Below are 20,497 nucleotides of genomic sequence, written 5' to 3' on the forward strand. Positions count from 1 at the left end.
GGGCTGGCCGGCCCAGCAGGGACCGTGAGGGATTCTGGGCCAGGTGAGCTGGGCCTCAGCTCCGACTGCGACTCTGCTGCTTTCTTCCGAAGGTGAAGGATTAAGGAGAAGGACACGCCCAGCTTTGCATCTTAAAAGATCTCTTGGCGGCTCTGTGACTCAGTTTCCTCATCTGTCAAATGAGGACGGTGACAGCTGTGCTGCCAAACCTTGGACGCGTTTGTCTAGATGGAACGAAGTCTTTGCTAAGCCGTGAGGCACAGGTGCGAGTGGCTGTCGCAGGGGCCGGGCTCTGGCCTGACGTCGCGTGGTTCCGTTCTGAAGGCCAGTGGCCGCATGACTGTCTCAGAACTGGAGGAGCACTCTTCTCAGCATTGTTCCACTTAATCTTTACGCCCAGCCTAGAGGGGTTGAAAAGACTGTCATTGCCAGTGTCCGAGAAGGAAGCTGAGGCTCGAAGAAGCCTGAGGGGTGCACGCACGGCTGGACGAGGTGGGGGCGGGTTTTCCAGCAGCGCCTTCTGAGGCGGGATTCCGTTCCCAAGAAGAGGCTGCTGGCATTTGTGGAGTGGGCTGTGGGAAGGTGGGGCACGAGCTCAAGGAATGGATTCGAAATCTGACCGTATGTGGGTGGACGTGGACTGGCTTAGCGTGACAACTGTTGTTATGGTCACACACGCAGTCCCTGGAGAACAATGCAGCTTCTACGCAGCACAGACTGATGCAGATGCTGGCTGTAACATGGAAGGCTTAGCAAGATAAGGTGGCCGTAACACACCAGCTGATGGCAATTAAACGCCGAAGACAAAAGAACAGTGTGGTTCAGCTAAGACCCGAGAGCCTGGCTCTAATCCTGACCGTGGCCACTGAGAAAGACGGTGACACAGGATGTGGAAGGGGCGAGGGAGGTGCTCCCACCAGCGAGAAATGCCCCACAGGCCCTCAGGACCGTGCTCGGGGGCCGGGAGGGGCCACGCAGCCTCTAGGAATCTCACCCCGCGTGCCACTGGTCTACGCTCTGACGCTCTGAAGCTCTTTGAAAACTGAAGTCCCTGGGGCTTTGGCTTTGGTTTTGGAAGTGTCAGAGGGCTGGAGAATTCTGTGAGGGCCCAGCCCACAATGCGAAGCCTAGCAAAGAACATCCCCCAGAGGCCACTGAAGGCTGCCCTCGCCTCCACGCAAGAGGCTCCTCCACGAGAGGCCCCGAGCGTGCGGCCCGTCCTCAGAGACTGCGGGGGAGGGCCTTCTGCCGCCTCGATGACTCCTGCCTCCCCAGAGGTTCTCTGCCGGCACGGAGACTCGCTGGGTCCTCTTGTCCAGGCCTCATCTCCCGTCCTGGCTCCAGTGGTTCTCAGAAAAGCCCACGGATGCTGAGTTTGCATGCTTGCGGGGAAGGGACAGGGGTCCGGAGTCTGGGTGAAGAGCAGAGGAGGGAGGGAGGGAGAGGGGGCGGCGCAGGGCTGCTCTCCTGGCAGCTCAGGGCCGCGGAGGTGGGAGGCGTCCCTGGTGGGCCTTTGTCAGCATTGCCATGCAATATCCCTGCCGGCTTTGTCTCTGCTTTGCATTTTATCAATACCTCCAGCGGACCCTGCTGCCCCTTCCTGTGGGCTTATTAATATTGCCCTCTGATCTATGGGTGGCTTTATATTCCAGCCCCATCCCGGCTTCTCCATACTCAGACACCATATTTAATTAGATTTTCTCCCTGGCGCAGGCAAACAGAAATTGAACTCCTGGTATATCTCTATTGCTCTGGAGCCCGTGCCTGACAGAAGTAGACAGCTCTCTTTCCCTCTCTGGCTTCCTCCGCCTCGTCCCCTCCAGTCCTGCCTCTGACATTAACATTCCGACACAGGCCCGTTTCTCGGTTCCGTCGCTGGCCCGAAGCTCTGAAATGCCTCCTCACGTCGTCACCTGCAGCCACTCAGGTGAGCCATGTGCTGAAGGCTTCGCGGCTCCCACTGTCTGATCTTCCTCCGGACTTTGGGCAGACCTGGGTGTTGACAGGTGGAGGGGGTGGAGCGGGCAGGGACCGTCCCGATCTGTATGCAAAGCTGACGAGTGGTTCAGCCTGAAAACAAGGAGACAGATTAGACATCCTTCCAAGGGGACGACTTCACCACTTACAAGGAGAAAACCACTTACTCTGTTACAGTTTTTCCATCTGTAAAAAGGAAAACAAAGCAGAATTGGCTTTTATTGCGGTTACGATGCATGAAGATGTCTAATTTCACTCTCTGTCAACCAGATGTGAAGGCGGGGAGGGGGTTAAGACGAGACATGGAGTGGAGAGGTCCCACGATGGCAGGGGAGGAGGCGCTGAGTGATCCTCCTCTCACAGACACACCCGCATCACTCCAGTCTACAGAGCAGCTACCAGCGAGAAAGAGCGGAGCCTACCAGAAGAGATCTGCAACTAAAGACATAAAAAAGGAGCCAGCGAGATGGGCAGAGTCATGGGTGAAGCCAAGACCCTCACCCCAGGCGGGTTCCCCGTGAACAGAAGAGTGATTACAGTTGCAGAGGTTCTTGTCCCCAGAAGAATAAAGGGTTCAAACCCCACACAGGCTCCCCAGCCCAGGGGTCCTGCGCCGGAAGACGAGCCCCCAGAACGTTTAGCTTGAAGGCCAGTGGGGCTCACTTTCAGGAGGCCCAGAGGGCTGTGGGAAACAGAGACTCCACTCTCAGGGTGCACACAAAATCTCACGTGTGCCGGGACCCAGGGCAGAAGCGGTGATTTGAAAGGGGCCTGGGTCAGACTGACCTACTGATCTTGGGGAGCCTCTGGGAGGAGGCAGGAGGCACCTGGGGACACAGACGCTCGTCAGAGCCTTTTTTGGGAGCTCATTTTGCCATGTGGACACTGGTGCTGATAAACACCCCTTTGGAATCCTCCCTCTAGGTTATTAGCCTCAGAACCAGCCTGCGCTTGCCAACCAGCCTGTAGGCACCAGTACTCAGGTACCAGAACTCCCCAGAACCGGTGCTCAGGGATGCCTTAGGCCAAGCAACTAATGCGATGCGGACACAGCCCCACCTTCCAGCAGGCAGGCTGCTTTAAGTCTCCCTGAGCCCGCAACTGCCCGCGGACAAGGCTTTGTTCACGAGAGTGCTCAGTACCTGGCCCCACATACCAGTGTGCAGTCACTAGACCCAGGACCCCCAGAGCCCTGCAGCCAGAGACCCTGGGACCCAGCTCCACCCACCAGTGGGCAGGCCCCAGCCCCAGAACCCCTGGCCCCACCCACCGGCAAGCCTGCTGTAGCTCCTGGACCAGCCTCACCTACCAGTGAGCTGACACCAGCCCCAGGAAGACCCAGCCCAGCATCCCCTGCAGACGTGGCCCGCCCACCAGCAGGCCGACACAAGCTTTGGGACACCCTGGACCCTGCAGCCAGCTGTGTCAGTATCCGGCTCCACCCACCAGTGTCTGACATCAGCTCTGGGACGCCTTGGCCCTCCAGCGAGACCCCAGGACCCCGCTCTGCCCAGCCAGTGGACTGGCACTAGCCCCAGGACCTGACCTCAGCCACTGGTCGGCAGGCACCAGCCCCGGGATCTCCTGGGCTCTGCCTCTGCCCAGCAGTGAGCCAGCACTGGCCCCAGGGACCCCAGGGTTCTGCAGCCGACCACCTCTTGGCCTCACCCTGCCAGCCAGCAGCCTCCGCACACACCAGGGCTTGGCAACCAGCTGGACCGGGGCCAGCCTCGCCTATCAGACTGCCCATGGTAGTCAGCCCACCGCAACAGGAGGGCACGTGCAGCCCACCTGGGGGCAGCCCTGGAGCACGTGGCTCAGGTGATGAGAGGGGAGTGTGCGGCTGGGACGCACAGGACGTCCCCTGCAAAAGGCCACTTCTCCAACGTCGGGCAATGCAACCACCCTACCAGGTACACAGACACAAAACCGCAAGTTAGGCAAAATGAGGCAACAGGAGCATGTTCCAAAAGAAGGAACAAGATAAACCCCGGAAGAACTGAGTGAGTGAAGGTGTGCGATCTACCTGAGAAAGAGTCCAAGGTAATGATGGTAAAGATGATCAGAGAACGTGGGAGGAGAATGATGAACCGACTGAGAAGCTGGACGTTTTTAACAAGTAGTTATAAAATATACAGAGCAACCAGATAAAAAAGAACACGATAACTGAAGTGAAAAACACACTGGAAGGACTCAACAGTAGACTCAGTGGTGCAGAGGGATGAATCAGCTGGAAGACACAGAAGTGGAAGTCACTGAAGCTCAACAGACAAAAGAGAAAAAGGATAAAAAGAAATAAGGGCAGTGTGAGAGACCCCTAGGACAACACCAGATGCGTAACGTTCACATTATAGGCGTCCCAGAAGCAGAAGAGAGAGAACGGGGCAGAGAACATATTTGAAGACAGCGTAGCTGAAAACTTCCCTAACCTGGGAAAGGAAACAGACATCCAGGTCCAGGCAGCGCGGAGAGTCCCAAACAGGATCAACCCAAGGAGAGCCACACGGAGACACGTAATTAAAATGGCAAAAACTAAAGATAAAGGGAGAAAATTTGAAGCAGCAAGAGAAAAGCAACACGTTTCTTCAGGAGAACTCCCAAGGGCTGTCAGTTGACTTCTCAGCGAAATTGCAGGACAGCAGGGAGTGGCATGATGTAATTACAGCGATGCGAGGGAAAAGCCGACAGCCAAGAATACTCTGCCCCGCAGGGCTTTCGGTCAGATTAGACGGAGAGGTGGAAAGACAAGCAGAAGTTGAGAGGGTTCGGCACCACCAAGACAGCTTTACAAGAAATACGAAAGCGACTCCTCTAAGGGAAAAAGAAAAGGCCACACTAGATATGTGGAAAAGCTGATTATATAGCAAAGGGGGTGAAGCGACCACATGCAAGGGCTGGCAGGAAGGTCAGAGACCAAAGCAGTAGAGTCACCTGCGTCCACAGTTGGCAGCTAAGGGGTGCACGGAGCAGCTGGGTGTGAAGTGTGATGTCAAGCCGGTCGTCGTGAGGGGAGGGGAGTCCAAACGCAGGGCTGTTAAAAAGTGTTTGAACTTAAGAAATCAGCAACTTCAAGTAACCACATATGCATGATGTATACACATGTCACACGCATATGCCTACCTCGTGGCAACCAGAAACCAGAGGTCTATAATAGACAGATTCGCCAAACAGAGAAAGGAATGTAAGCATTACACTGAAGATAGTCACCAAATCGCAAGGGAAGAGACCAAAAGAAGAAGAAAGGAGAAAAAAAGAGAAGCATGAAGACAACCCCCAGATACGTACAAGTCAGTAATTACTTGAAGTGTCGCCGGACTGAACGCTCCAATCGAAAGACACAGAGTGGTCGGATGGATACAAAGCAAGACCCACGTGTCAGCTGCCTGCAGGAGACTTACCTCAGACCTAACGGCGCATGGACTCGCAGTGAGGGGATGGAAAAGGCGTTCCACGCAGGGGAAGTCAGAAGAAAGCTGGGGTCACACATGATGTCACTCACATGTGGAATCTTAAAAAAAAAAAAAGAGGACACTAATGAACTCACCTACGAAACAGAAACGGACTCGCAGACACAGTAAACAATCTTACGGTTACTGGGGACACGGGGTGGGAAGGGACAAATTTGGGAGTTTGAGATTTGCAAATATTAGCCACTACGTGTAAAAATAGATAAAAACCAACTTTCTTTTCTATAGCAGAGGGAACTTTATTCAGTATCTTGAACAACCTTTAGTAAAAAAGAGTATGAAAACCAATATACGTACGTATATGCATGACTGGGACATTGTGCTGCACACCAGAAATTGACACATTGTAACTGACTGTACTTCAATGAAAAAAACACAAAAAAAGCTGGAATAGCATTACTTACATCAAACAAAATAGACTTTAAAACAAAGACTATAACAGGAAACGAGGACATTACATAATGTCCAAGGGATCAATCCAAGAAGATACAGAAATTATAAATATAGATTCACCCAACATAGGACCACCTAAACACATAAAGCAAATGTTAACAAACAAAGGGAGGAATTGACGGTAACACAGTAAGAGTAGGGACTTTAACACCCTACAGAGATCAATGGACAGAACCCTCCAGACAGAAAATCAGTAAGGAAACCCTGGCCTTAAATGACACATTAGACCTGGGGGACTTAATAGATACACACAGACCATTCTGTTTGAAAGCAGCTGAATGTGCGTTCTTTTCAAGTGCACGTGGAAGGCTCTCGGGTAGATCACGTGCTAGGCCCCAGGTTCACAGCAGCATCGTTTACAGCAGCCAAGATACGGAAGCGGCCCGTGTGTGATGTCCTCAGGGTCCATCCACAAGCACATTCTGAGCCGCGCGCACCCTCCCTGACCTTCTCAGTTCTCTGTCCAGATGTTGGCTTCTGGCGGGCTTTCCCTGAACCCCCTGCTGCAGCATCTCTGATCTCAGACCCCTCTTGCTCTTTCTCCTGTCGCACTTGTCCTCACCGCCTTCACACGACGTGTGTTGGTCCCTCGCCTTCATGCTTACCGTCTGTCTCTATGTGTGCACTCCACGGGGGCAGCACGGTTTGCCTGCTTGGTTCCGTGAGCTGCTCTCAGTGCCCGGAGCAGCGCTGGGCATGCATGTGCGCTCAGGGGATGCCTGCTGAGAGATGAGTTGAGGGTGTCCGGTCCCACGTGCGGGACTGGGCAGTGGGCCAGCTCTCGGGCTGAACCTGTGTTGTGGGGAAGTGGACCGGTCTGGGGCACCCAGGTCCTGTGGAGTTCCAGCTCAGGGATTTACCCCGTCTGGGGCCTGAGGGGAGATAAGTGACTCCAGCTTTCCTCGTAGGACAATGTGGGTGATAACAGCCCTCCCCCGACTGGAACGTTGGAGGGTTAACAGGATGCACGAGAAACACCCCCTGAGGGCCCGGCACGTGGCCCTGCTGTCGGACGCCGGGTCTCTCTCACCCCGTGGTTGGTGGCACTGATGCTCACTCAGGGAGCTTGGGCTGCCTTTTCTCATGTGGTTTGGCTGTTGCTGTGTTGTGAATTGGACCCTTTATCTCAGAGGACACGAAGTGATGCCTCCACAAGTATGAGGGCAGAAGATGGCTTTTGCAGTAAAATACTCAGTTTTTATCTACTTTGTTCTTCTTGGCTCCTTGGACAGTTACCGAGTCATGTGCACAACTCTGAGACCCCTGGACTGGCCGACCGTGAACCTGGTCTCCAGGTCCTGCTCCCCCACCCGGCTGACCACCTCAGTCCTTGGGCCCTGCCGCGTGTCTTGCCTCACTTCTGTATTTGTGAAGTAAGAGAGTTTCTTTCTTTGTAGGTTGTGAGGAGAATTCTGACCTTTGGGGCGTTACAGGGTTGTAACAGAGATGAAGCCAAAGGGCTTTGAAGAGCGACAGCCCATTAATAGTTTTTATTAAACAAAGGGAACCAGGTGAGTCTCCTGATCCTGTTCTCTGTGGTTCAGCCAGAAACACATTTCTCCCCAGTTACCCTCCAGTGCTCAGGTCTCTAGATTGTGCAGGCTGTGTTCGCCAAACTCCCATGTCTCTCCCGGTGCCGCCTGGGCCAGATTCTCCTTTGGCCTCAGGAAGGGCTTTCCCTGAGCCTCGGGTCTTCACCTGTGACCTGCGGGAGAACCCGTGCCAGGCCGGCCTGCTCCTGCCCGCCCGTCTGTCTGGGAGGGATGTGTGGGTGTGTGTTGAGGGTGCAGGGACACGGGGCGGGTCAAAGGGCGAAAAGTTGCTGCCTGACCCCACTCTCCCTCCTGTCCCTCCTGCACATGGGAACTAACTCGGGTCGGGGGGACAGGACCAGACAGGGATACCCTGAGTGGTGGTGAGTTGGTTTATGAGGCGAGCAGACAGCGGAGGAGCGAGATGGCGTCACAGTGTGTCTGATCTCACGTGCTGATGGATTTCTGCGGCTCAGCACAGAGATCTGCCTGGGCTTGGCTCAGGGTCCCCCAGAGGGCCCGGAGAGGCCGTGAGGAGAGCAGCCCGAGGCTTGGGGCCGGGGTGGGACGCTGCCCTGCAGTTCCCGGCCACTGTCCACCGTCTGCCCGTCCTGGGGAGAGGCCAGGGTGGGGAGCGTGTGGTCCTGCAGGGGCAGCGGAGGCCTGGGCTGGGCGTGGGGCTGCTGTGGGCACCGTCCCTCTGCGCCCTCAGCATAGCTGGCTGCAGGCCGAGGCTTGGCCCTCGTCAGCCCACCCTCCCCGCCCACAACTGTAAGGCATCTTTTAACCCCTGGAGGGCTCACCTCTTGACTTTGGCCAGAGGTCATCCAGGTCTGGGCCTTGTCCTCAGTTCTTAGCTCTTCCCACCTCCTTCCCCTTCTCCCTGCAACTGTGTGTGTGTTCATGGAGGGGCTGGACTTCCTCTGTAGCTGGGCAGTTAGCATAATGCTTGTTTAAGGCATCCTGAGAATGTTCAGAAACCCAGATAACCGTACTTTTCACCTCATCAGCTGCCTGAAACTCCACACTTTACTTTTTGGGCTGAAGTCACTCATAGGACACATGGCTGAAGCCTCTGTCTGCTCCAGAGGGTCTGCTCAAGGACATGCGTCTGGATGGACCCCAGGGTGCCTGGCGGCCTCCGTCCATCTGCTCCGACAGATCCCGGGAGCAGGCCGGGTCTCACAGTGTGCAGCGCAGAACGACGCTCAGAACCAGAGTTGGAGACTCTAGTCTCAGAGGACGGGAGAGAACGGGGGTGGAGCAGCGGGGTGTGGACAGGGCGGATCTGAGTTCTGGCAGACTTTCCAGGTTCAGGTCTGAAGACCGCAGAGCACATTTCTCCGGGAGCACGGGGCACTGGAGGCGACTGAAGCGGCTGACGCGGAGTCTAGCGCTGAGAGCGGTTCCTGGCTGCGTTTGTTTTCTCTTTTCCTGTTTGCCATGGGAGTCGCCACAAACGTCGTGGCTTAGAGCGCACATTTGTTACCTGGCAGGCCAGTGGGTCAGAGTCCTGCGCGGGGCAAGGTGTCAGCAGGGCTGTGCTCCTTCCGGGGGGCCGCTTTCTGTGCCCTGGCTCTTCCGGCGCCTCAAGTCCTGGGGCTCCCGGCCCCTCAAGTCCTGGGGCTCCCAGCCCTTCCTGTGTCTGCAGAGCCAGCCTGTGGCGTCCCTCTGGCCTCCTCCCACTGTTAGCCCCTTTCTGACCACAGCTGACTGTTTCAAGGGCGTACGGGTGGCACAGGCTGAGCCACATGTCCCCTGGCTGGGGCACGTGGATTGGGGGTTCACTAGCTGGTGTGGTGCATCGTGGGCGCGGGGAGCCAGCAGGGCAGCCTGGTCGCTGCAGGGCACAGACGGGGAGGACGGGGCACTGCGCGCCTGCAGAGCGGGGGCTGCCCTTTCCTGGGGCCTCTGACAGACTCCTGGCTTCTGTAACGAGTTCCCTTTGTGCCCACTGTCAGCGGGTCTCATTTGTCGTAAACCACCGTTGACTGCGACAGAAGCAACATGGAGGAGGGCCCGTGGTACTTCAGGAGGGAGCAGTTACCAGGCCGATTGCACGTTGTGACCGTGGCTGTGACAGTCCTTACTCCACGTAGATCAGGAACGGAGAGTGCACCCCAACATACGGACAGTGGTTGTCTCTGGAAGAGGGGCAGTGTGGGTAATTCCTAACTTTCTTGTGCTCTTAGTATTTCAGTTTTGTGTGCCAGCTCTGGGCCCGGGGGGTTCTGCTGTCTGCCCTGACTCCTTTTGGAGGCTCACTGGCCAGATTGGAGGCTGGCTTTTACCCCTGGGTGCCTATTGAATTCTTTAGCTTTTGTTCCAACCTTGACCTTCTGGCCTGTCCACATCTTCTTCCCAGGAGCCACTTGGTTTGGATTTGTTCATTTCTCAGAGCAGAGATGATGGTCTTACCCCAGCCCCAGGAGTGTCCCCGCCTGTTCCCGCCTGTGCCCCAGAAGCTCGGTGTTAACAGAGCTCTAGCAGTCATGTCGCAAAAGCAGCAAACCCACAGTAGGGGGGACCAGGCCCGGAGAAACAGGCCCTCCCCTGGCACTCCCTGGGGGCCCAGCCAGGCCCTCCCCTGGCGCTCCCCGTGGGCCCAGCCAGGCCCTCCCCTGGCGCTCCCCGTGGGCCCAGCCAGGCCCTCCCCTGGCGCTCCCCGTGGGCCCAGCCAGGCCCTCCCCTGGCGCTCCCCGTGGGCCCAGCCAGGCCCTCCCCTGGCACTCCCCAGGCCCAGCCAGGTCCTCCCCTGGCACTCCCCGTGGGCCCAGCCAGGCCCTCCCCTGGCGCTCCCCGTGGGCCCAGCCAGGCCCTCCCCTGGCGCTCCCCGTGGGCCCAGCCAGGCCCTCCCCTGGCACTCCCCAGGCCCAGCCAGGTCCTCCCCTGGCACTCCCTGTGGGCCCAGCCAGGCCCTCCCCTGGCGCTCCCTGGTGGCCCAGCCAGGCCCTCCCCTGGTGCTCCCCATGGGCCCAGCCAGGCCCTCCCCTGGCGCTCCCCGGGCCCAGCCAGACCTTCTTCTAGGAGGAGGATTTGGGATGTTTGCCAAGATAAAGTTGTCCCGGCTCTGTGTACAATGCTGTTGGTTGGGGCTCATATTCTGAAAATGCTGATGACATTCTCATTTTATTGTTTGTTTTAATTATCATCCTCTTACTGCCTTGCAGCAATGTTCTCTCTCCCCTGCAGGAATGTGAGCCCAAACACAGCTGCATCCTTGGGTTATGTGAGACCCACGGGGCCCAGAAGGAGTGATCAGACTGCAGGCAGGAAATGAGTCTGACCTGCAGTCTGCACGGGCCCTGGATTTGGGCAGTGTCTCCGTCAGTAGAACAGGTACCCCCCGGGGAGCACCGAACCTGGGGGCCAGTGTGGCTGGTGGGTGCTCCGGGGCGACAGTGTCCACCCCCGGGATGACTGGCCTCGAGCCGGGGTAGAGATGTGTTTTCAGTCTTCTTTTTGGGAGACAGGGGATTTATTTATGAAACTAGAAGTCACAGCTATGCAGGAATCCATGGTTCACAGTGGCAGACGTAACTCTGTTGCTTCAGTGCTGTCTGTGCTTCCTTGTGAGGCATCTTACGTGATTTGTGGTGATGTTGCATCATGTAGCAGGATGGGTGAGCACCTGCGGCTTCCACCTTCTTGTGACTTTGCAGGTCCTAGGGGTGCGCGGCCTCACCGGGCAGGCAGACCCGCACAGTCCCAGGGCTTTGTGATGCGCGTGGCAGTGCTCACAAAGCACAGATGTCGTTGGTAACAGCAGTTACTCGCTTTGGAACAAACCAGAGAAGTCAGTATGATTCCCACGCCGCCTCCTGTTCCTCCCTCAGCAGCCAAGGCTTGCAGAAGTGACGTGCTTTATCTAAGGTCACAGCATCGTGGGGCCTGCAGTGAAACTCAGGACTCTGGCTCCGAGGCTCGTGTTTTTTTCTTTAAACACAGGAACAATGGAACCAAAATCCAGCCCAACCCAACCCAACCTAATACAGGGCAAAATAGCGCAGCCCAACCCAACTCAACACAGCACAGTCCAGCCCAGCGCGGTCCACACGACGAGAAACAGCACGAGGTCCTGCTGCCTGGAGGACAGGAGGGAGCTCTTCCCACCCGCACAGCAGCAGGTGTCCCCGTGCTTGTCTTCCAGTTCCTCTTGGACTTACTCTCCTTAGGGTGTTGGGCTCTGACGTTTTAAGGAGAGAGACGTCACTTAGGGCATCGCAGTCCTCTGAAGATCCGAAGGTAGATGTTCAGGGTGCATCCTGAGGAGGCTTCGGGCAAGCGTCCTGTGTCTCGTGCTGTGGAGTTTCTGTTCGGCGTTTGCCTTCGCTCCCGCGGGTGGTCTCCTGTCCTTCTGATCCCCCCTCTGCTCACGAGCCCCCAGACCCTCCTGCTGCTGGGGAGATGCAGCCACACGCACTGCCCTGGCTTCAGGGCTGCATGCTAAAGGCTTTCCTCACCTCTCCCTGTGGATCCTTGGAAATCTCATTGTCTCATCAGAGGGCGGAATCCAGCGAATCCTTTACGTTGGGTTTCTGGGGGCCGAGAGCTTTCTGAGCTGGACACCGAGAGGCTGGACATCCTCAGTCTCTAAGGGCTCAGGAGTGGGCCCGACAGTCGGCAGGACGGCTTCCCTGCCGTGTCGGTTCGTGTTTCAGCCGAGGACCCTCCTCAGTGCAGGCGGGGGCCTCTGTCAGAAGCAGGCTCAGCGTGGCAGCTGTCCCAGCCTGGCTCCGTGCCCTCCCCTCCCTCCTCGTGGGCCTTTCTGTGGGGCTGGGCCGTCGTGGGGCTCATCAGGTGCACCTCCTTCACTGGGCCCTACTGTATGAGATGGGTCTCAGCTGGAGGCAGCGATGTGGGGGGAGAAAGGGCTGATTGAATTTGGTTTGGGACCGGCTCCAAGTCCCGCAAGGCTTGCTAATGCTTGGGGTGATTTCCTTGTCACTCTGAAGTTGCTTGTCTTTCTCCCGGAGGCGGAGGCTGCTGCCGGGGGTGGAGGACTTAACGCTGGAGGCTGCCCGAGAGATGGGAATGAGGTCAACGCCACGTCTAGAGCTTACGCTGTCTGCGCGCGTGCGTGTGTGCGTGTGAGCGTGGCGGCCATTGGCTCCTTCTCCCTCCCGTAGGGGAGGTCACAGTGCCGAGGAGTCGCCCAGGGCGTGGCTAGGCGTCTGGCCAGTGACAGAGGCGCCATGTGACACTGGGAGAGGGGCTCCTGGGGGAAGCGGAATGTGCTGGCAGGAGCCGAGGGTGCACTGGAGGGACGTGCAGGGCAGGGCTGGCGATAGGTTCAGAGGGACCCTTGGTGAAGCTGGAGGAGCCAGAGTGAGCACACCTGCAGCTGGATCTGTTGGCGTCCCTTACGCAGGGCCCCTGCCGGCTCTGCACTGCGTAGTTTCTAGGTTGTGATGGAGAAGTGATCCCCTCGGAACTCTCCAGTTAGTGACCCTGTGGAGGGAGGAGAGACCGAGGCTCCGAGGAGCCCCCAGGTGCTGGGGACAGGTGCGCAGTCGGGAGGAGGCTATGACGTGTGTGACGCGTGCATTAGGTGGGAGGAAGCTCAGGTGGCTTCTGAGGGCCTTTGCAGTCTAGGGTTGAGTTTCTTCTGCAAGGACAAGCCAGACACAGCATGCGTTCATTCACTTGTTTCTTCAGCAGTGATGTCAGTAATCCACGCCCGGGGTACAGTGGGAGGGGGTCAGCAGCGCCCCTGCACGTGTGGAGCCTAGCGTTCAGCACACGTCGAAGGGGCAGTTGGTGTGGCATGCAGACCTGGGCAGACCCGCCCCTCCGGGCGGTGCAGCTGTGGCTTCTCAGAGCAAGTGCTGTCTGATCGACGCCGACAGTAATTGGCCAGACGACAGGCTGGGGGGACGTGCGTGCAGGCAGGTCCTGACACGAGGAGGAGGACGGCATTTTCAGGGTCAGAGAGGGTCCGGGCGGCTGGGAGGAAGTGTGGAGGACGCGGGGCAGCGAGGGGCACAGAGGCTGAGTCGTGTCTGCTTCGCCACGGCTCATCTTCATGCTGAAGAGGGAGCTTATTAAAGGTTTTAAGAAGGGCCTGGGACTCTACCAGCCTCGGGTCAAAGGAGAAGGCTTTCCCGAGGGCCTCGGTGCACTCGAGGTTCCCTCGGGTGAACAGCCTCAAAGAACAGCTCCCGCAGAAGACTAGGTGAGACAGGGCGGGGTCACACAGGTGAAGGGTGGCGGTGACGAATGGGAAAAAGTGGGCAGACAGGGAGAGGCACCAGGTTGTGGTGGGTGAGACGGGAGGAAGGGGAAGGACTGCCAGGGTTCCTTCTTTTTTTCTTTTTTTCTTTTTTGAGGGTGAAAGTTACTTTCTTTTCTTTTTCAAAATTGAAAAATAGTCGATTTACAATATTGTGTTAGTTTCTGGGGTACAGCAAAGTGATTCAGCTACACACACACATAAATATCTGTTCTTTCTTATATTTTTTTCATTATTGGCTATTACAGCCTATTGAATACAGTTCTCTGTGCTCTGCAGGAGGTCCTTGTTTATCTGTTTTATATACGGTGGTGTGTATCTGTTAATCCCAAACTCTTAATTTATCCCCTGCCTTTCCCCTTTGGTAACTGTAAGTTTGTTTTCTGTGTCTGTGAGTCTGTTTCTGTTTTGTAAATAAGTTCGTTTGTGTCATCTTTTTAGATTCTACATATAAGTGATATCATGGGGTATCTATCTTTCTCTGTCTGAGTCACTTAGTATGATAATCTGTAGGTCCATTCATGTTGCTGCAAGTGACATTAGTTCATTCTTTTTTTATGGCTGAGTAGTATTCCACTGTATAAATATACCACAACCTCCTTATCCAGTCATCTGTCAGTGGACACTTAGGTTGTTTCCACGTCTTGGCGACTGTAAATAGTGCTGCTGTGAACACTGGTGTGCAGGCGTCTTTTTGAATTAGAGCTTCCTCTGGATATTATGCCCAGGGGTGGGATTGCTGATCATGTGGTAACTATTCTTAGGTTTTTTAAGGAGCCTCCATAGTGTCCTCCATAATGGCTGCACCAATTCATCTTCCCACCAGCAGTGCAGGAGGCTCCCTTTTCTCCACTCTCTCTCCAGCATTTGTTATTTGTAGACCTTTTCATGGTGGCCATTCTGACTGGTGCGAGGTGATTCCTCATGGTAGTTTTGATTTGCATCTCTCTGATAATTAGTGACGGCGAGCATGTTTCCATGTGCCTGTTGGCCATCTGGATGTCTTCTCTGGAGAAATGTCTGCTTAGGTCTTCTGCCCATTTTTGAATTGGGTTGTTCGTTTATTTGTTATTGAGTTGTATGAGCTGTATGTATATTTTGGAAATTAACCCCTTGTCAGTTGCATCATTTGCAAATATTTTCTCCCATTCCATAGATTATTTTTTAATTTGTTGATGGTTTCCTTCGCTGTTTAAAAACGTGTAAGTTAAATCAGGTCCCGTGTGCTTATTTTTGCTCTTGTCTCTTCCGGCTGGAGCAGCTGGATGGGTAGTTTGCTGCTTACTGACATGAGTGGCTTGGGGGCAGCCATAATGCGTCCAGGCTGGGGGCTGGCTACCCAGAGGTCGGCGTAGGGTCTTGACTGGCCTCTTTCTCGTCATGTGTAGGGAGTCTTGGCCCAGAGTGGATGACTGTCCATCTTCCCGTCTTCTGTACATGGATGCTTTTCCATCGGGCTCTCTCTTGTTCGTCAAGTCTGCTGTCCGTGCGTTAGTTTGAAGTGAGGAATCTCTGTTTTCAATTCTTCAGGTGGTCACGCAGGGAGTCGTGTGGGGAAGGCAAGACGGATGCTTCGGTCCCGTCCTCAGTCCTGATTTCCGGGTGGGCTTCTGTTGTAGCTCCATTGCTTTCCTCCCCATTTAAACCGGGTTGATGGGCTGGACAGGGAAGTTTATGGCTTTACCCAGATCCCTCTCGAGATCCTGTCTTGCCCACAAGCTCCCAGCAGGGTCCTCACTGACCGCGTTGCTCTTCTCCCAGCAGAAGCTGCTTGAATTGGAAGTGGGCACTTGACCCGAGGCCAGCTGACCATCGCAGGGGTCAGTCGGGTTCTCTCGGGAGTCTGAACTAGGAGCACAGGGAAGGCTCAGTGTAGGATTTGAGCTGAACAGTCTGTGGACTTGGGACTGGGGTGCCTTGGGGACCAGGCAGGTACGTGAGTATATAGACGAGCCTTGGTGACAAGAGACAAGAGGGACATGGACGCCAGGTCGCGACGAAAGACCAGCGGAGGGCAGGCGCGAAGAGACCGGCGACCGTTCTTGTTTCAGTGTTGAAGGGACCTTACTTCTTTTGTCCTCACGTGTCACCTGCAGCCCACAGAGGACGGGACTTCTACCTTCTCCCCTTGAAGGAGCAAGCTGGGGATGGGGTCTCCGTGCCTTGTTTCTGTTTGCCTGAAGAATTCCAGACATGCAGCCGAATAAAGAGGACAACAGAATGTGCTCTCACCGACCAGATTTACCAGATCTTCGAATTTCCTCTTTTGCTGTGCTTCACTGAGGCTCCCTACACTTCTCTCCAATTCCATTCTGTCCCTCCCTCCGCAGAGGTACCCATTGCTGTAAATTTGTTGTTTGTAAGATAATTTCACTGTGTTCAATGTGCACGTTGACATCATAAAGGTTTTTGGGGGACTTGATATTAAGCTTTTTACACTTGGTTTTATTCAGAAAAAAATTCTGTCATACTCTTTTCACTTAATGCCATTTGTCATTAACACGTCTCATGTGTTTGGATTTGTCCACGTTACAAACAGCAGGCCTGGTTTTTCATTTGCGCTGCCGTAGAGTGTTCTGCTGCCTGACTGTGTTCCAAGTTCCCCATTCTTCAAAGCTGAGGGTCTTCCAAGTGGTTCTGCTGTCTTTTTCCAATTACAAAACGGTGTTAAATGGATTTTCTCAGGCTGGACTCCTGATGAACACCTCTGGGGCTTCTCAGGGACTGTGCTCAGAGCTGCAGTCACTAGATCTTGGGGCCTTGCACGCCTTCGACGTAACTAGATGCAGCTGGACTGCTCACTGCGGCTGCATGTCCCCACCGCTCCACGTTCTCACCAACACCTTGGTGTCATTAGACTTTTGTCTTTGCCAGTAGATGGGTGTGAAGTGACAGTTGCAGTTGCACTTTACGTTTCTACGATTACTAATGAGGTTGGCTGCATTTTCACACGTTGGCCGTTTCAGCTTTTTCCCGCGTGAATTGCCTGTGTATTTTAGTTGCCAGGCTCTTTCCCCCGCCCCGAGGATTGCTTGCCGTTTGCTTGTTTGGCTGCAGCTACCATTTGCTCTGGGTAGGAGTCCTGGTTGGCTGTACGTCTCACACAAGTCTTTTCTTTATGTGGGATTTGTCTTTTCAGTTCGTATGTGGCAACTTTTCATGTTCACAGGTTTTCAGTTTTAGTGTGAAATTTATAAGCCTTCTTTGTGGATAGTGCTTTTCCGTGTCTTAAGAAATCCCTTCCTACCCTGAGGTCATGAAGACTTTAATTTTCTTCTGAAGGTTTTTGAAGGCTTGTTTTGCGTGTGTGTTTTAGATCCTTGTGGGGTGCACCTTTGGTCTGAGCGAGGAGCGTGCTTTTGGCTCTTCCACGTGCGCGCCCAGTTGTCTCGCTTCACTGCCTTGTTGTCCCGTGCTAACCTCTCACTCCAGCTTTCATTACACCCGCGGTCCTGGCTTGGGCCCTCTACTTAAGTTTTCTCCACCTCTGCAGCAGTGTTGCATTATTTTAGTTTTAGCTTTGGGTTTTCTTAACGTCTGGTGTAATGATTACATCCACTTTGTTCTTCCTAAAAAGTTTTAGTCAACTTTCTGTCTTTTGATTTTTTTATACACATTTTAGAATTAGTTTGTCGTGGTTCTTGAAGATCCTTGTCTGATTTTTACTGAAGTTACACAGAATATGTAGATTAGTTTGAGGGGAATGATCCGTTTCATATTATCTTCCCACTGATGACACACCTCAATGTTTTCTTTAACATCTTTCAATAACATTTTATTATTTTCTTCAGAAATGCAGTATGCAGCTTTTGTTATTATTACTTCTTTATACCATAATTATTTTTCTATTATTTTATCTACTTTCTGAACAATTTAAATATTATTTTAAAACTCTCTTTGCTTGTATGTAGGAGCACGACTGAGTTTTAGAAATTAATTACACCTCAATCTTGCTGAACTTTCTTATTGGTTCTACTTCTTTGTTTTCTATTTATTAATTTTGTTTTTGTTTTTTAAATTATTTTGTTTTTAAAGAAAAGCTTTGTGTGTTGCCTTGTTATCTTCCTACGTTTCTGGTATTTGGTTATTTCTCAATCTTTGTTTTCTAGTAAGTGTTTTTTAAGGCTATACATTTACCTCTAAGTGCATTTTTAACTGTATCCTAGAAATATTAATACACTGTATCTTTAATGTTCAATTCTAAATATTTTGTCAGTTCAGTAGTGATTCACTATATCCAAGAGGCTATTTAAGAGCACATTGAAATGTCTGGCTCATGTTTATCTTGGACTATCTTGGTCTGTCCCTTTATCATTCATTTTCATATAAATACAATTTGTTCTATAATATTGATAACTTCTAAGGTTTCTGAGATGTTCTCTGCCCTGGTTCAAGCTCAGTTTTCGTGAATCCTTCATGGACGTTCTCTGTTTGCTGGTGCAGTGTTCCATGAATCATGTCTGTGTGGTCAGACTTGTTTACTTTGTTGATTGAGTCTTGAATATCTTTATTACCTTCAGCTACTTGCTTAACTTTTTTGGATAGAAATATTCTAAAATATCCAAGTATGACTGTAAAACATTCATTTTCTTAATGTAATTTTGTCAGTTTAAAAATATATTTTGAGGCTGAGTTATTATTTGCATAAAATAACAATTTTTGTGGTTAATTATTCTGGAGACTCTGTATTATCATTAAAATAATGGCATTCTACTTCCTTTCCTTTGACGTAAAGGTTAGTTGTGTGACTTGGTTAGGGCAGTGGAGTTGAGTGGACATGAGAAACACCACTTTCAAACAGAAGGTTTAAAAGCCAGAACGTGACTCACGATGCCCTTTTCCTTCCTTCTGCTGTGGGACCAGCAGAGTTTTAGGTAGAGGTGAACCCATCAGCCAGGGTCCAAGGGTGAATGCGTTACAAGGCAGCGCTGCTCCTAGCCTGTGCTGGTATGTTGCTGAGTGGGAAATAACCCTTTTTTGAGTGAGTCACTGAGATCTTTTGGGTTGTTTGTTACTGCAGCCTAACGTAACCAGTCATGACTAATGCTTCCAGCTTACTCCTACGAATGCCTCTGCCTGAAGGTTGATTTTGTCTGTCATGACTACAGCCACTCCGGCTTCCTCTGAAATAGTGTTTTCCTGATGTATCCTTTTGAACCTTCCCTTCAGCCTTCTTGAGTCTTGTAATTTTGGTGTGTCTCCTGTAAGCCGTATTTAGCTATATTTTGGTTTCATTTCATTCTGCGATGCTCTGGCCACTAAAATTTATAGCTTTACTGATGTGTTTCTTCCGTCTCATTTTGTGGTCTCTGCTTTGCATGCTTTTCCCTCCTGCCTTCGCCCTCTCTTGTCACCCGTGACCTGGTGCAGTGGGCGGAGTGACAGCCTCCAGAACAGGCACACGCACTCCCTGGTCCCTGGGGCCAGGAATGTTTGCATGGCAGAAGGTGAGTGTTACCTTCTGTGTGTGGTTAAGTTAAAGGTCTTTGGAGAAGATGCTTCTCCCGTGTTATCCTGCTGGACCCCAAGCGCAGTTGTGTGCGCTTTGTCAGACAGACACACAGGAGAGAAGGAGGTGCAGGTTGGAATGACGGAGCCGCTAATCAAGGAACGCCGACGGCCCCCAGAGGCAAAGAGCAGTTTCTCCCCGGAGCCTCCAGAGGGAATGTGGACTTGCTGACACCTTTATTTATGGCTTCCAGCCCCCAGAACCATGAGGTAATACATTTCTGCTGTTTTAAACCATCCGGTTTGTGGTAATTTGTCACAACAGTCACACAAAACTAATACAACACGACATAATGCTGTTCTTTCTCCATCGGGCCATTGTGAGGACTAAACAAGGCTGTACAGATAAAGCAGTTATCAGTGCCCAGCCCACACTGAATGCTCAGAATTTTTAGCCATTATTCTAATTGTTACCATCTCACTAACATTAATATGTCTTATCTCTAGTTCCCTGGAAGAGCCTGGGATGGAGACTTTTATCCAACTTGTTTACCGAAGGGGTAAAACCGTAAGAGAGTGAGGGACGTGAGGTTTAGAGTCTCGCCACTGGACGAGCTGAAGTCGAGTCTTAGGCTGATCCTGTGAGAATCTGTGGACCTGGAGTTTTCCCACCTTGAGGCAACTGAGATAAACTGCTCTGTTCCTGCATTAGTCAGTCACTGGGTGGGGCAACAGGGGACGGGGCGGCAGGGGGAGCTGAGGTGTGGAGGTGGTGCAGCCTCCTCGTTGCTTCAGGGTGAGCCAGCGCTCCCATCCGAGGGCAGACCTCCGGAGAAGGGGGCAGCTGTGGGCCGCGGGCATCGGTTCTCACAGCAGCCCAGGTAGGGACGTGTGACCGGGATACCACCAGTGTCTACTATATGGTAGAAGCTGAACGACAATGGGGTAATGTCTTCAAAGTGCTAAAGAAAAGTTACCTGTCAACTCAGAGTTTTAGCCCCAATTCAAGTATTATTCAAGTGCTAGAAAAAAACACAATAGCATTTTCACACAGCAGAGTTTTTCCATCCATAGGCCATCACAAAGAATATATTAAAGGATGTATTTTAGTGAACATAAAAGTGAATCCAGCAATGAACAGATGAAATTGAAATTAAAAACTCGTTACTGTTTACATTAGCACCCCCACCCCCACCGAAAGGAAAGTTCTCAGGTATAAATCTAGCAAAATATGTGCGGGACCTCCACGGGGAAAACTACGAAACTCTGATGAAGGGCACCCAAGCAGAACTAGGTAAACGGAGAGACATCCTGTTTATGAGTAGGAGGACTCGTGTTGTCAATCACTGATCTATAGATTCAGTGCAATCCCAGTTGAAATGCTAGCA

General features: G+C 52.8%; 2 long non-coding RNA genes across 2 annotated transcripts in view; one reads left to right on the forward strand and one right to left on the reverse strand.

The window, feature by feature from the left end:
• LOC140691062 (uncharacterized) overlaps positions 1-20,497 on the forward strand; it is a 54,807-nt gene that overhangs the window by 5,608 nt on the left and 28,702 nt on the right. The window lies entirely within an intron of this gene.
• On the reverse strand, positions 1,665-11,144 carry LOC140691059 (uncharacterized). Its single transcript, XR_012066505.1, has 3 exons — positions 10,792-11,144; positions 5,376-5,485; positions 1,665-2,070 (listed from the first exon to the last, which is right to left on the reverse strand). It is a non-coding gene; the product is annotated as an uncharacterized lncRNA (long non-coding RNA).

This window comes from Vicugna pacos, chromosome 33 (assembly GCF_048564905.1).
Source record: "Vicugna pacos chromosome 33, VicPac4, whole genome shotgun sequence".
NCBI lineage: Eukaryota > Metazoa > Chordata > Mammalia > Artiodactyla > Camelidae > Vicugna > Vicugna pacos.